Source organism: Parasteatoda tepidariorum, chromosome X2 (assembly GCF_043381705.1).
Source record: "Parasteatoda tepidariorum isolate YZ-2023 chromosome X2, CAS_Ptep_4.0, whole genome shotgun sequence".
Classification (NCBI taxonomy): Eukaryota; Metazoa; Arthropoda; class Arachnida; order Araneae; family Theridiidae; genus Parasteatoda; species Parasteatoda tepidariorum.
The window spans coordinates 30,290,090-30,302,698 of record NC_092215.1 but is presented as its reverse complement, the minus strand read 5'-3'; the positions used below and the strand labels follow the sequence as shown (position 1 = coordinate 30,302,698).

The window sequence follows — 12,609 nt, the reverse complement described above, 5'->3', positions numbered from 1 at the left end:
TTTGTCCATTTGTGAGTTTGATAGTATACGTCATCGAACGCATACTATCAAACTCACAAATAGACAAATCAGAGGTTAGCAGGTTAACGCTGATTTCCAGCTGACGGCATCCTGTCCTAAGAAACCAGGCCTTAAGATGAATCATCATTCGAAAGTCTTCTCAAACCGAAGATAAAAACACCTTCTTAAGGTTTATTTAAGATGTTATGACCTTCACTGAAATAAGGTTTATTCGAGAAGGTTTCTATATACTTTCTTTAACACTTAAAAAGTGAAGGTTGACCTGATCATTAAGTTTTCAACACAAACAAAGTGTTACATTAGAATATGGACGAACTAAAGTGTAAAATAAAGCGCAAAAACAAGGTTTACAGTAAAACCTAAAAAATGAGATTTTTTGTAAAGGTTTTTTGTATGCCTTTATTCAATCTTTAAGAACGCGAGCATTGAATAATTTTGCTAAGATTAAAAAAAATTAATCAACCTTTCTATGCCAACCAAATAAAAATGAAAATTCAACGTTTGCCGTTAGATTGCTTGCTATCTGTTTCATGCTGCGTGTTTCCAAAGTAAAATTAGTATGGTTTCTTGCTCGGGGGCTCGGGTAGAGCAAATAGTTTGCTCAGGGGTCAATTCAGGGTTGTATGTTGCTCAGGGGCATACGTTGCGCATCTCTAAATATTTAAGTCCGTAATCTTGCAATTTTGAACATGACAACGTTCAAGTCAAAGGAATTTGAAAACTAGTATCCTTAGAGGAGATTTTTAATATAAATTACCCGCATTTGTATTACAGGTCGAGTAAAGTCAGGAAAATGTCCTGCAAATAGGTTGATGGAAAGTAATACCATAATCTATGACTTTCTTTTTTCCAATGCCCACCTATTTGTTAACATTTTCCGTCAATTCAGGCATTTACAGGGCAATTTTGTTGGCCTCTCTTTCAGGGGCACCATATTAGGTGAACCAACGTTGCTCCCACTGTAAGGAAAGATAGTACAGAGAAGGAAAGAACATCCATGCCTTGCCTGGAATTCAAACCCAGAACCTTCATGCTGCAAGGGCAGTTCTCATACCCCTACACAGGCCGGTCGGCTCTATGACTTTTCTACAACTGGGGATATTTTGCGTCCTTGATAATGGTTAACAAGAAGGATGTAGTAACTATCAAATACTGGTATTGGAACCTGAACTGGTACTGGAACCCAGTATTTTGTCTCAGAATTGAGAAATGATCTTCAATCAAGGATATTACCTTTGATTAACAGCAAATCAAATAAACAGCAATTTAAGTTTATTTTCATGATCTTATACAGGTGAGAGTAAGAATAATTCCTGAGATGTATTATATGATACATAAAAACATGTTTTTGAAATGACAGAAAAATTACAAAAAATTCTCATGGTTAGCCCACTATGGATGGGACTTCTATTTATCATCCGAATGAGACACGGGTTTTTGTCTTATCAACACATATTTATTTTTTGATGAATGTTTAGGGAAATTTTAGGAAAAGTTTTCAGAATTTTTAGAAGAAAAGGATATATTCTGAAGCATAGCTCGGATAAATTGCAAGATTGGGACAATTTATGAAAAAAACACTTATCTTGAAGCAATTAGTCTTAAGAAAACTAGCTTAAGACATTTTATATGATATCATTCCATAATGTCAATGTTTTGGGTGTTCCGAAAATTGCCGATAATTTTAAAAATCAGCTCAATACAAACGAAAGAAGACAGAAATGTACTGTTTACGGTGTTTATTCTTTCAAGTATCAAAATTGTTTACAAAGGTTGTCAATAGATGGCTCTGCTTGCTGGAAACCTAAATAAAATGTTTATTTCTAAAAATCAAACCTTTAAAATCAAATGATTTGCCCTGATATATATATATATATATATATTTCTTCAGATTGCTGCATTTATTTTGAAAACATTTTAGAGTATTTCATATTTAGCCCCATCTATCGGCAAACATTGAAACTAAATATGAAACTTGAAAAGAATAAAAAATCTTCGGCAGGTAATATCAAATATTATATTTCTATTTTCTTCCTATTTTTATCAAAACCTTTTTCAAATCGCAGTTGAATATTAGAACATTCGGTAATTATTCCTTAAACTGTAAATTATTTTATATACAGCCATCATAAAAATATTTGAAACTAAAAAGAAAATTAATTTTAATACAAAAGCATTATACGATGACAACGAATACTTACATCTGAGCTTTTCTGTTGAAAGAATATAAATTACAAATCAAGTGGTAAAAATGGCTTCCATTTTATATATTCTTCGTAAGCTTAAGTGAAATATTGGATGCAAAAAAGCACCTGGATTTCAAGAAAGTATTCAAAATGTTCTATTCTAAAAAACAGATTTATTTCCATTTTTCCCTTCCTACTTACATTACTCTTCGATCAGCGCTAGACGCAAAGATCGAGACAAAAAATGAGATTTCAAATCAGTATTGATACCGTAAATGATATGGCACCAAACAAAGAAGCGAACCCTACTAGAAAATAATAAAAAAAATAGCAAACTAGGTCATTTTGTATCTTTTCCCCGTTTCTTTTAAAAATGGCGAGATTTATATTCACTTTCCTAGGAATCTAGTGAATGCCATTTTTATGCAAAAACTTGATGGTACGGATAGAATCATGGCTAACTTTGTATCGCCAACATGAGCCAAAGAAGTAAGCAAAGAAACTTCCATATAGTGTCGTAATGCATTGAAAAATCGTAATAAAATGCGCCATGAATAATTTTTAAATAATATAAAGACATCAGGCCCACGTTTCACAAAATGTTTTACAGAATGACGCGTAAGGAATTTCTAACGCGATTCCGATTTTTTTCCAACCATTTCTTCCCCTTTTTTTCAATGCGAGAAAAAAAAAGTATCTCTAAAAAAAATTCGCCAAGAAATGAGCAAACAAAGAATTCAGTCGATATTACACGCCGACTCTCCCATTTGTTTGTTTTTGAAAAAAAGGTTAATTGATGTTCGCAGTCTTTGTTCATAATCGATGCTGAAACACACGTTTTGAGGACTACCGAGTTTAACTTTTTATCTCTTTGTCCATTCTTAATACCGAATTAATTATTCGGATAATTTAATTTATAGATTCGAGAGGTCTTTATGGTCTTTTTAATGTATTTTCTAGAGTTATAAAATACTGATGACTTGCCATTATACTTGCCGTCGTAAAGGGATCCTTTAATTTCTGCATTGTATTAGATAATGCATATAATTTCGCAGTCCCCATTACCTACAATACTTTTTAAAAATCGCACTTTAAGAGTAAAGAGATTTAATTTATGGAGCAGTAAAACATCTTCAATACCTAAAACTTTCATAGTGTCTTGTACTTGTGCGCAAATTTTTCTTTCGAGTATTTGGGCTGAAAATACGTATAGGTGTTTTATTCGATGATATGCTAATGAAAGTTGTACTTAATGCTAGTACTAAATACTAGTTCTGCTTCTAAGTTAAATTAATGACATATGTATAAAAATAGGTTTGTTTAATGAAAAGTAATAATTTCTAAGATTAACGCTTTACTTTGAGAAAAGCTTTTTGATATTTTATTTATAACAGCTTTATAAATTATATGGTTACAATACATTATTTGAGAAAGCAATTTGTGGGCTAAACCAAGAGCACGAATCCATATTTTCAAACTCGAATTTTATTTAAAAATAATTTTTTTTCAAATAATTGATTCGTTAAAAACTTTTGCTACAAATTGGGCAATAAAATACAGATAATTTGAATCTTAAACTATCAGTTCAATCCATAATAGAGTAGTTATCCAAGTTTCTAAAAATTGAAAAATAATAATTACAGTTGAAATAATAGCAATCTACATCTCAGTTTTTATAAATAAACAGTATTAGCATAGAGTAATTTGGGAAACTGATGGCAATTTAGATCAAATTCATAAATGCCTCAAATGCTTTCGAAATATTTTTAACACGAACCGTTATTGAATGTAATTTAATTGAAACCTTAAAAGGAAAATTTAAACTCTTGTTGGGATTTGTCGTTTAAAAAAATGATACTTTTATGGTACTTAAATTAGATTTTAACTTAGGCACTATGTGCAAATTTCGTTAAGTATTAAAGCGAAAGAAAACAATCTGGCTGAACCAGGTTGTAAAAACATTACTAGTAAAAGAATGAAAAAAAATATGGCAATGAAACCAACATATATGGTATTTAAACCATTCATATGGTAACGGTTTACAGGGAAATTCTGGATTTCAAAACTATAGTTCTCATAACCACACATTTAGTAAACAATACAAAACTGAAAAGTAAATTTAACAAAAAAAAATTTTTTTATGTTATGCTCTAAGGTAACATGATAGAACTACTAAATTTTAGTACATTCACCATATTTTAAAACATATTATAAAACCATATTTCATATTTTTAATTTTACCATTACCAAATCACCTCTGTAAAATGATCGTGCTTTTTGGTATTTCCACTGATCCAGAAACATGTTATATTTCAACATATTTTGGTAGTTTTGATCATTCTTCTTTTCTCAGTGTAGGTACACTACGCAAATTACGATACGTTTTCCTAGTTTTTCTCTAATTTTTCAGAAAAGAAAGAGTTATAGAATTATTTAATTAGCAAAAAAAGACTCTTTTTTTTAATGCGTAATGCGTTATGTAATAATTGTAAAACACTTCCACAACATCCAGTTGTAAGAAATGGAATCATGGAGTTATGACATTTTGTTATACCATAAGGTTATAACCATTTCGTGAACATGTTTGTAGCTAGGCGATCGGCATTGCGCATCTACCGCTTTAATTTCTCGGCTGGCTGGTACCCAAGTTACTAGGAATAAAAACCTGACCCTTCACAAGGACAGCTAGAGACCTTCGTAGTAATAGTAATAAGTTAAAAGTAGTATGAGCTTAGTGATAACTATGCCTTTGCGACTTATCATAGAGAATGTTTTGTAATCACCGCTCTTAATTTATATTTTGAAAACTCCTGTCAGAAGTGAAGTAAAAAATTTATGCGAAAGAGTTGTCAGAAACATACATTAAAGGGGGTGAAAGTTTTTTTTAATCATTACTTGATTAATCACTAACAAGGAATGCGCAACAGAAGTCTGTTGTATTGAAAAATGAAACAGTGAGGATAATATTGATTATTAGATAAAATCTTCAAGTTCCATCAGGCAATCAAACTAGTTTGATTGTTTTTAATAAAACTTTCGTCATCTAGTGGCTTATTAGATTGTGGAAACTTAAGTTTAGTTAAATTAATAAACTTTTTTCATTCAAACAGAAAGAAAAACTTTAACAAAACTCAACAAATGATTAATCTGGAATGCGATGAAAGCAACAAAACTTGAATAAACGGAGAAAGCGAGAAGAAGGGTTAAAAGGATTATTAGCTTAATCTTCAGGTTTCTTTAAGATTTCAAACTAATTATAATATTTTTAATCTTACATTCTACAATTAGTGGTTTGTTAGATTTTAATTTATTTAATTCACTTAAATTTAAAAAAAAAACTTTAGATAAAGATCAATCAAATTGTTTATGTGGAACATAAGATTAAAAGCAACAAAGCTTGTTGGACTAAAATCTGACTGGTTATAAGTTTTCAATATAACTTTAATCAAATAGTGAGCAATCAGATTTAGAAACTTAAACATATGCGAAGCTAAACTTGTATATTTTATTAATAATTTATAACAAGTGTTCTAAATATATATACATTAGGAAAAGTATTATCCATAGGTAAAATCGAGCTGTTGCTGCTAGTTGTGTAATAAACAATACTTTTTTGTGTAATAACATTGAATTTATCCATATTCAAGACATACTACTTTATTTAAAATGTTGGTATGAAATTAAAAATGAATTACTAAACCAATATTTTTTCAAAATTTATTTAATTCATTTCATTAATTAAGTCTGAGTAATTTTTGTATTTTTAACTAAGCTAGCGAGAAAACGGAGACTCATTTTTTTAAAAATAAAATCTTAGAATTCAAGAGCATTTCGGTAAATTCTATTGAAAATTTCAAAAGATACATTTTTCTGAAAATCTTTCTTAGAAATGAAACTCTTTTGAAAGAAATTACTTCCCATTAAAATAATCAAGAATTCGCTCTTCTCTCTTAGATCAAAATATATCAAACTTCGGATGATTAATGCCTAGGACAAGGATTTTTTGTACTATTGTAGTACATCTCTTACGTTGATTCCTGCGTAGACAGGTGAAAACTATTGCTTAGGTTCTCACGCCTTATTGGCTGCCGGTTGTATTGTAGTAAGTTGGCGAAATATTTGAAAGAATCATTGCATTGTTTCGAAACGAATTCAAATCACAAAGAAGAAAACTCTGAATAAGGTGATGGCCAAGAAAAATTTATTGCTATATTATTTTCTTGTAGTTAAAATGGAAGTTTTCCAATTTTCTTATTCCTTTTCTAATTCTGAAGGAAGTAAGGAAAAGCAATAAAATTTATTCGTAAATGTACTTAATAAAATCCTTAAATTACAGCTATAATTCAGTTTATTAAAATAAAATTCTTAAAATTAATTGTTCGAAGAATTTTTATAGTACTGTAGCTTTGATTAGAGCTAAACTAATTAAATATGAATATAAAAAAGCTATTAAAATAAATTTATCATAGGGGATAAGTGCACACAATTATTACACTATTTAAGTTCGAAATTTGTGCTAATCGAAATTTGGGCTACCCTCTTCTAAGTATTTTATAGTTCAAATAAGCATGTATGCACCTTTTACTCGATTATTATAAGTTTTCAAGTTGATGTTGTGCCCCTATTTCGTTTTTTCTTTATAATATACTTTGTCGAAATTTGAGAGAACCCTTTATTTTACTAATTTATTTTGCTGTTTTAATATTAATGTTAAATCACTATTTTCTGCTTTTTTTAAATAAAGTTTGTTTTGTAGTAAACATACAAGAACTTTTTAATTAGATTAAATTATTTTTCCTGTTAAATATTAATTATGCCCCTCCTCTTTAATTTAAATTTTATTTATTTCTTAGCAGTTTCGTAATTAAAGAATGAATAATCCTAAATTTATTGATCATTTTGTGTTTTAAAAATAACGTTTTCCCACCATTTTTTCTTTAAATTTTAAAAAAATTCGTTTTTTTTTAATAAACATGCAAGTAACTTTTATTTCGCTAGATTAATTTATGCTTTAAACATTAATGTTGTGCCACACCCTTTATTTTAAAAAAATTGTAATACAGTTAGCTTTTTCAATAAACATAAAAGTACCTTTTATTTTGCTAGATTAATTTATGTTTTAAACATTAATGTTGTGCAACACCCTTTTTTTAAAAGAATTATAATACAGTTTGTTTTATTTAATAAACATTCCAGTACCTTTCATTTTGCCAGATTAATTTGTGTTTTAAATGTTAATGCTGCGTCCCCTCCTCTGCTTTTCTTTAAAAATTATTGTTTGTTTTCTAGTAAACATGCAAACACCCTTTGATTTATAAGATTGTTTTACAGTGAAAATATTAATGCTATGCCATATTCTGTTTTTATTTCCTGTTTTAAATCACAGTGCAATTTGTCATGCAATAAACAGAGAAGCACACTTTAAGGACATTTTACTTGATAATTTTGTGCATTTATTATAGTTCTTGTGGCCATTTTCTGTAAATAAGTCTGTTATACATTAACCATGCAGAGGTACTCGTTTATTTTATCTTTTACAGGATAATATTTTCTTTCAAATATTGATACTTTACCTCTTTTTTGGGGTTCATATATTTAGTTAATTGATTAATAAATTTCTTGTAAAAAATCTCAAATAAAATGAATCAAAATGAAATATGTTCTATATTACTACTCTTCACTTAAAAGAAATTTAAGCACAATTTATCTTGTTTTTACTTTAAATGCAGCATCCAAGATCCGATCAACCGTACAATTTTAAAACTCAGCTATCATCTTTCAGTACCCAGTGGAACGAAAGTCAATTGCGCATGTAAAAATAAATTACTACCTTTTTTTAGGGAAAAAAATTCATTGATGAAGGATAAGTGTTAAAGCAATTTCCGAGAAAAAAATTCCTGCTTTTAAACTTCTCTTATTCATAAAAAATATGTGCACGGAACTTAAAATTTCAAATTCTAAAATATAATAATTTAAATAAATCCATCTATTTATGCGAATGAATTATACGCCTTTAGAAATTTTGCAGCTTATTGCATCCTTAATATTGCCCTACGTTGAACCCTAATATTGTTCATATTTGTTGCATCCTTAATATTGTGCTGATCTGAAAAATAATAACAACCATATTTAATGCATTCTACATATGGGGCAAAGTTGAACAATAATATCAAACAAATCAGCTTTATTTTTAATATGGTGCTACGTTTAATCATATCAGACTGTTTAAACTTGATTTTTCCGAAAATATGGTATAACTTGAATGAAACATGGTTCAATTTAACACCTGATTAATGCTACAGAAAATTTACACTAAATTATGGTTCAAGATATCAAGATTATGGTTCAACGTAGACCGATATTTTAAATATCAATTTAACTATAATTTTAAAATTAGTTTTATTAAATTATAGCATTTTAAAATTCTAAAAGATCAAAAAATCTGAAGAAGTTGAACCAATTTGATGAATTTTCTTCATATGGTGCAAATTAAGTTGAATCCTATTATCAGACTTCTTAAATTTGATTGCACGATACTTTAGTTCAACTTAAATGTTCCAATTTAACACCTTATTAACGTTGCAGCGAATTTGCACCGAATTATGGTTCAAGATACAAAGATTATGTTTCAACGTAGAACCGATATTTTTGATAGTATAATAACAATAATTTATTTAATATTGCCGATTATTTACATGATATGAAGTTGCGTCAATATTTCTTTTACATAATCACAAATTATAGTCTTAACTTCGTTAAAGCATTAAAAATATTTTAAAAATTTCCCACATATTATAAAGGAAACGATAATAAAAAATTAAAAAAAAATATTCCCATTTTTGCTTATAACACTGTACTTTTACCTTATCAGTTCTGATTTAAAATCAGAGTGATGAAGATAAAAAGTTTGAGATTATTGCTATATATTGTGGTTTTAACTTGAACGAAACATCAATAGATTTAACACCAAATTATGGTTCAAGGTACCAAGATTATGGTTCACTGTAGAACTTATGTTTTTGATAGTATAATAACTATAATTTATTAATCAATTTTATTAAATAATAGCATTTCTAAATTTTAAAAGCTCTTTTGAATTTAGTTCCAAAAACTAAATCTTAAAAAAATTACTCTGAATTTAATTGACACTATGGTAAGAACATCATGGTACTTGAAATAAAATGTAAGTAAATAAAATATAAATGAGGAAACTGCGAAGCTTTAGTTTTGAAAATAATTTTCTTTATAATTTACAGAAAGTATTTTTAATTGTGCATATATTAAAAGCTACTAATGAGAATGAATAACTAAACAATACTATAAACAATTTCAAACTCCTTTAAAAACAAATAAAAATATTTTATAAGATACAATGAATAATCAACTCTTCAATAGTAATCTGATTTGAAATAGGGTTAAAAGAAACTTTATTTTTATAGAAATTATACATATTGTTCAATAAACTTATTATTACAAATGAATTAAGGAATTAAAGTTTTACTGCTTTATTATTCTAAAATTCACATAAGATGAACATTAAATAAACTTTAGGCTTATGAAATACCCTGACAATTATTTATTTAATATAGATAAGCTAGAAATTATTAAACAATGTAAAAAATCGGAATGGGGAAAAAATCAGTTTAGAATATCCGATGACTCTGGAGACAAGATTCCATTGTTGAAACAATGCCAATAATTGAATAATACAAGTTAATCTTGCAAATCAAGGTTTTCCCTAGATGATTGCAAGTATAAATTTGTAATGTTGGCATAGTGGAAGATATCTTAAAATAATTATTTGTGTTGTGTTTGGTGCTTTGTTGTAAGTTGTAAGAATATTTTTGCTTGAATAAATATTGGTGTTGGAAAAAAAAACACAAATTTTAATCAAAGCTTTAATTTACTTTTAAATAAATGCGGTTGCTTCAGAAGTTTTTTAATTAAATTAATAATTTCAGTTTATCTCAAATATGATAATTTATAATCAAACAATGCATAAATCATACGAATTTCAAATTAAAAATAAATACCCCAAATGAGACCTTGTTTACTGCAAGACAGTAAGCGAAAGTTTAAAAATGATGCCAAATTTCAAAAGACGTTTTTATGTTCACCATTTTTATTTTTATTCAAAATAATGACTGAATTAGTTTAATTTAATAAATAAGTTGATAGAAATGATTTCAATATTTTGAATAGATATAATGCTCTTAAAATAAATACGTAGTTATAATTCGGATAAAATGGTTTCAAATTAGTTCTATTAAATTCTGAAGTCTTCAGAAATCCCATTCCTAATTGGTTGACTATCTAAGAAACGAGTTCTTAAAAAACATTTAAAACTTTTATGTAGCATTTTTTATAATTAATTTAAATATAAAAAAATCATGTACCTTTAAAATGCAGCACTTTCTAACATTGACGTCAAAATGGGAGAATGTTGGCCCAATAAGGGCCCAAGTAATTTTGCTGCTAGGGATAATTGCAATATACATTATAGTTCAGCATACGTGGAATTGATATTCATTTTAAGCCAATGAGTTTTAAATTATTAATAATTTTTAAGATGAAAAGAGTTTAAAAAATACACAAAACAAAATTCATAAAAATACATTCGTCTGACTTTTTTTAATATGTTGTGTGATTTGAAGCTAGACGTTTTAAATTATAATTATTTTAAATTGTTAAAAAAATATTTACCTCTAAATGCCTTGGCAACTGATTTTTCGCCTACCTTTTATATTCTTTGAAACGTATACGAACTTAACAAGAATAAAACATTTTATTTCAGTAGCGTTAAGGGACATCCAAGTAATTTAAGCCGCACACAAAAGAACCTCAAAAAACATTAAATCTCAGTTTCAGTGTAACATTACTGACACTAGTTCCGCTGATGTTTCTGAATTTTTTACCAATTTCATTTCAGTTGTATAAGACCAAATACAATTTTGATTCTACTAAAGAAATTCATTGTCCTATCTCATTTAGATTTGTAAATTTGTTTTCTTTGTCAGCTAAATTCCTAAGAAAACAGCCCCATGGCGGTCGATGCCAAATAAAAGTGGCTCACTTTTTTTCTATCCTGCTGCTTTCTGAGAATAATATGTATGCAAATTTTTGCCTGACGCTCTTGAAATCCGGTATTGTTCAAAGCCTGACAAGAACAGCTGGCTTTCCTAATCAACCCCCATATTGAATTTTTTTTTCGTCACTGGAAAAATACACCCATTTCTAACATCTAAAATTAGTGCACCTGTGAGGAGTTGTGTAGTGCTTTTCCAACATCTACAGAGAATATTTTCATATAATTTGAAAGAAAAAAGAGCTTTGATGAATCTTTTTAGTTTTTGATTAATCCTTTTATTCGTCTTCGCTAATAATCTTACAAAGAAATGGCACCACTGCAACTATATCTTGATAGTTTTTCTTATGGATATTGCGGCACTGAATTTCAATGTTCAATTCCAATCAACAAATTTCTAAATTGATGGCTATAAAACGTCATAAAAATAATGAATATGCAAAGTAAAAATAGGAGGGTAAAAATAAGTTCACCTGTGAAAAGTTGCGCAAAGCTTTTCCAACATCTACAGAGACTATTTTCATACAATTTGAGAGAAAAAAGAACTTTGATGAATCTTAAATATATTCGTCTTCATTATTAATCTTACAAAGAAATGGCACCAAATGCAACAAAATCTTAATAGCTTTTCTTATGGATTTTGAACCACTGAGTTTCAATGTTTGACTGAAATTAATACATTCTTAAATTGATGGCAGCATTATGAAAATAATGGATACGCCAAGTAAAAATGTGGGGAGTTAAAATTAGAGTACCTGCGATGAATTTTGTAAGGTTTTTTCAAAATCTACTGAGACTATTTTCGTGTAATTTGGAAGAAAACAAGAGCTTTGATGAATCTTTTTTATTCGTCTTCATTTATATTAATCTTACAAAGGAATGGCACGAAATGCAACACAATCTTGAAAGCTTTTCTCGTGGATTTTAAGGCATTGAATTTCAATGTTTGACTCCAATTAGTAAATTCTTAAATTTATGATAAGATTATGAAAATAATGGATACGTAAAAATTGGAGGGTTGAAATCAGTGCACCTGTGAAATGTTGTGTAAGGATTTTTCTTATTTTATAAGTCGTATTTGTCTTCATTAATAATCTTACAAAGAAATGGCACCAAATGCAACAAAATCTTATCAACTTTTCTTGTGGATTTAAGGCATTAATTTTCAATGTTTGACTCCAATAAATAAATTCTTAAATTAATGGCAACATTATGAAAATAATGGATACGTCAAGTAAAAAGTAGAGAGTTTTCCATCCAGTTTAAACTGATTCAAAACACTTGCGGTTTATGTGTTATTTACCGATTAACATCCAA

General features: G+C 28.2%; 1 protein-coding gene across 2 annotated transcripts in view; it reads right to left on the bottom strand.

The window, feature by feature from the left end:
- The window catches only part of LOC107440916 (fibroblast growth factor receptor-like 1), a 311,107-nt gene that overhangs the window by 254,376 nt on the left and 44,122 nt on the right, over positions 1 to 12,609 (bottom strand). The gene's annotated exons all lie outside the window — the stretch shown is intronic.